This window comes from Rhincodon typus, chromosome 1 (assembly GCF_021869965.1).
Source record: "Rhincodon typus isolate 14 chromosome 1, sRhiTyp1.1, whole genome shotgun sequence".
Taxonomy (NCBI): Eukaryota; Metazoa; Chordata; class Chondrichthyes; order Orectolobiformes; family Rhincodontidae; genus Rhincodon; species Rhincodon typus.
This window is the reverse complement of record NC_063332.1, coordinates 684,765-689,729: the sequence shown is the minus strand read 5'-3', so window position 1 is coordinate 689,729 and position 4,965 is coordinate 684,765.

The window sequence follows — 4,965 nt, the reverse complement described above, 5'->3', positions numbered from 1 at the left end:
TTGAAGACTGCACTGGATGAACATTTGGAAAGAAATAATGTACACGGATATTGGGGAAAAAGCAGGAGATTAGCAATAAGTAATAATGCTCATTTGAAGACTACTTAATGCAATGATTATAGAGTTAGTGGGTGCATTACAATCACCTTTCAAGATTCTGTAGATTCTGGGACAGTTTCAAATGATTGGTGGGTAGTAAGTGTACAACCAATATTTAAAACACAATGTAGAGAAAAGACAGAGTGTCATAGATCAGCCAGCCTGACAGCTGGAGTAGGAAAATGCTAGAGTCCAATCTAAAAGATTTAATGGCAGAGCACTTGGAAAATTGAGAGAGCAGCAAATGGTATGTTGGCCCTCACAGTGATAGCATTCAAGTACAGGAGCAGGTACAAATTGCTGCAATAGTGCAGGGCCGTAGTAGTGCCACACCTGGAATATTGTATTGTTGGTTTGGTCTCTGTATCTCAGGAAGGATGGTGTGGCTATAGAGGGAGTGCAGCAAAGGTTTACCAGATCTGAAATGGCAGGACTGACGTTTAAAAAAATAGACTGGATCGGTTAAGAACATATTCACTTAAATTTACAAGAATGAGGGGGGATATCTCGTAAAAACCTATAAAATTCAAATAGGCATGGGTTGCACTTGAACTGGAGGGTTCCAACATCGTTATCCTTGTGGGGAGATTTGCTAGTGTTAAACTAGCTTGGCCGGGGGGAACTCTGAATAAGACAGCGGGTGTCGGGGGTGGGGGGAGAAGACTCTGAATAAGAGGGCGGGGGGGGGGGTCTTCGAATAAGAGAGGGGCCATCCACAAGTCAAGGGAAAATATATTCGCCATTGAGAGCAAGTTTATTATTCAGGATAGCCAAGGACACAGTAAAGGGACAGAAAAGGCTTCCGGTTTAAAGTGCATTTAGTTCAACACACAAGGCCTGACTGGTAAGGCAGATGAGCTCAGAGCATGGACTGGCACTGGGATATTATAGCCCTAACAGAAACAGGACTGAGTGATGGGCAGGACAATGTTCCAGGATACAGAAGCTACAGGTGTGACAGAAGTACAAGTAAGCAAAGAGGGGGAGTTGCCCTTTTGATAAGGGAGCACATAACAACAGTGCTCAGAGAGGACATTCTTAAGGGGTCATCAAATGAGGCCATATGGTTAGAACTTAGAAACAAGAAGGGGATGGTCACTCTGTTGTATTATAGACCCCCACATAGCCAGCAGGTACTAGAGGAGCAGCTGTGCAGAGGGTTTGCAGATACCTGCAGGAATAACAGAGTAGTATTGGTGGAAATTTTAATTTCCCGTGTTGACTAAGCCACCCAGAGTGTAAAAGGCCTGGACGGGGTGGAATTTGTCACAAGTGCTCAAGAAAGTTTCCAAAATCAATGTGCAAAGGGTCCTACTCGGGAAGGTGCAACAGTGGACATCCTCTGAGGAAACGAAATCGGGCAAGTGACTGAAGTGTCAGTCGGAGAGCACTTTGGGTCCTGTGACCATAACTCTCTTAGTTTTAACAGAGTTATGGAAAAAGATAAGACAGGTCCACAGGTTAAGGTGCTAAACTGGAGCAGGGGCAATTTTGGGGCCATTAGGCAGGATCTAGTGGAGGTCAATTGGGTGAGTCTGTTTGAAGAAAAAGGAACGGCTGGCAAATGGGAGGCTTTTAAAAGTGTGATATCAAGAGTCCAGGGACAGTACGTCCCTGTGAGGATGAAGGGAAAAGCTGGCAGGTTTAGGGATCCCTGGCTGAGGAGGATATTGAGGCTTTGGTCAGGGAAAAGAAGAAGGCATACATTAGGTTTAAGCTTTCGGGCTCAAGTGAATCCCTCGATGACTTTCAAAAGTGTAGGAGCACATTTAAGAGGGAAATCAGAAGGGCAAAAAGAGGGCATGAGATTGATCTGACAGATAAGGTTAAAGATAATCCCAAGAGGTTCTACAGCTATATTAAGCGTAAAAGGGTGGCTAGGGAGAGAATAGGTCCCCTTAAAGATCAGCATGGCTGTCTATGTGTGGAGCCACAGGAGATGGGGGAGATTTTTAATGAATATTTCTCCTCAGCACTTACTGAGGAGAGAATCATGGATGCTAGTGATATAAAGGAAACAAGTGGGAGTATTTTGGTCTGCATACACATTACCAGAGAGGTGGTGTTTGGAGCCTTAGATCACATTAATGTGGAGTAATCCCCGGGCCTGATCATGTCCATCCTTGGAATGTTGTGGGCGGCTAGGGAAGAAACTGCAGGGGCCCTTGCAGAGATTTTTGCTTCATCTTTAGCCACTGGTGAAGTTCCGGAAGACTGGAGGGTGGCTAATGTTGTTCCATTGTTTAAGAAAGGTAGCAAAGAGAAGCCGGGGAACTACAGGCCAGTGAGCCTGACATCACTGGTAGACAAGTTATTGGAGAGGATACTGAGGGACAGGATCAACCAACATTTGGATATGTCAAGGTCTGACTAGGGACAGTCTGCATGGATTTGTGCGTGGGAAATCATTTCTGACAGATCTTTTAGAGTTTTTCGAAGAGGTAACCAAGAGGATGGATAAGGGTAGGGCAGTGGATGTTGTCTATATGGACTTTAGTAAGGCCTTTGACAAAGTCCTGCACAGCAGGCCAGTCATGAAGATTAGGTCACATGGGATCCGAGGAGAGCTAGCTAATTGGATTCAAAATTGGCTAGATGGTGGGAAGCAGGGGGTGATGGTTGAAGGTTGTTTCTCGGACTGGAGGCCTGTGGCTAGTGGTGTGTCACAGGGGGCCGATGCTGGGACCTTTGTTATTTGTTATTTACATAACTGGTAGAGGCGGGCACGATAGCGTCATTTAAAATTTATCTAGACAGATACATGAATGGGCAGGGAGCAGAGGGATACAGATTCTTGGAGAATAGGCGACAGGTTTAGATAGAGGATCTGGATCGGCGCAGGCTTGGAGGGCCGAAGGGCCTGTTCCTGTGCTGTAATTTTCTTTGTTCTTTGATCTGGATGTGAATGTACAAGGCATGATTAGTAAGTTTGTAGATGATACAAAATTAGGAAATATTGTTGATAACGAAGAAGGTTATCAGAAATTACAGAGGGATCGTGATCAGTTGGGGAAATGGGCTGAGGATTGGCAAATGCAATTCAATACAGATAAGTGTGAGGTGTTGCAGTTTGGAAAGTCAAACCAAGGTAGGACTTATACAGTAAATGGTAAGGTCCTGAGGAGTGTTGTGGAACAGAGAGACCTACGAGTACAAGTACATAGTTCATTGAAAGCAGCGTCACAGGTGGACAGGGTGGTGAAGAAGACATTTAGTATGCTGGCCTTCATCGGTCGAGGCATTGGGACGTTATGTTACAGTTGTATAAGTTGTTGGTGAGGCCGTGCTTGTGAGTATTGTGTGCAGTTTTGGTCACCCTGTTATAGGAAAGACATAGTTAAACTGGAAAGTGTGCTAAGAAGATTTACAAGGATGTTGCCAGGACTTGTAGGCCTAAGTTATAGGGAGAGGTTGGCCAGGATAGGACTTTATTCCTTGGAACGTAGGAGAGTGAGGGGTGAGCTTATTGAGATGCATAAAATCATGAGGGGCAGAGATAGGATGAATGCATATAGTCCTTTTCCAATGGACAGGGAATTGAAAACTAGATGACATAGGTTTAAGGTGAGAGGGGAAAGAATTAAGAAGGACCTGAGAGGCAACTTCACGCAGAGAGTGGTGAGTATATGGAATGGGCTGCCAGAGAAAGTGGTTGAGGCAGGTACAATAGCAACATTTAAAAAACATTTGGATAGGTACATGGATAACAAGGTGTAGAGTTGGATGAACACAGCAGGCCAAGCAGCATCAGAGGAGCAGGAAAGCTGACGTTTCGGGTCTAGACCCTTCTTCAGAAATCCAGCTCTACACCTTGTTATCTCAGATTCTCCAGCATCGGCAGTCCCCACTATCTCTGGATTAGTACATAGATGAGATATGGACCAAATATGGGCAATTGGAACTAGGTGAGTGGGCACCATGGTCAGCACCGATCAGTTTGGGCCGAAGGGCCTGTTTCCATGCTGTATTACTCTATGACTCTATCAGTAGTGGGGAAAATTTTAGAGTCCACCGTAAAAGATTTAATAGCACAGTACGTGAAAAACAGTGACAGGATCAGACAGTGTCAGCAAGGAAATATGAAGGGAACATTTTGAGAATGTAACTGGTAGAGTTAATGAGAAGAAGTAGTTTACTTGTAGTTTCAGAAGCCTTTCAATAATTCCCCCTCATTTTTTGAAACAATAGCCAACATGGTCCCAATTGAACCAATCTCTCTTCGTACGTTATTCTAACATCCTAAAAATCAGTCTGACAAACTTGTACTCCCTCCGTAGCCAGAACATCCTTCATCACAGAAGGAGATAAAAACTCATCAAGGCACTGAATAATGCAGCAAGACATCCATGCTCCTGTACTCAAATCCTCTCACTACGAAGGCCAAAATACCATTGGCTGTTTTTACCGCAGGGGGAGGGGAGCTTGCAGGGAGGCAGTATCTGGCTGAAATGGAGATCAAAATATCAGAGCAGCTCCCGTGAGATGAAGAAATATTTGTGATTGAGCAGACAGTGAGAAAGGTACAAAATACAATAGATGGCAGCAGTTCTTCAAAGTGAGAGAATAGAAGCAGCACTGCGCCAACAGCAGTTCAAAAACCCCATTGTGTGGCTGATTAATGAACAGCACCACAATCAACAGTAACTGCGTCATTATTTTCTCAAGGTCACTATGAGTATCTGTGGTGCTGATAGACAGAGAGATACAGTAAGGGAGGCAGACACAGGAATATCAACAAAAAGGGACACAGCGAGGAGAAACAGACGGGGGTTGGGGGGCCTGGAGAGAAGACGAAACAGCCAGAGAGGAATGAGGCAAGGAATGAGAAGAGGATGGAGAGGTTGGACAGGTGTGGTGGTTGGGGGG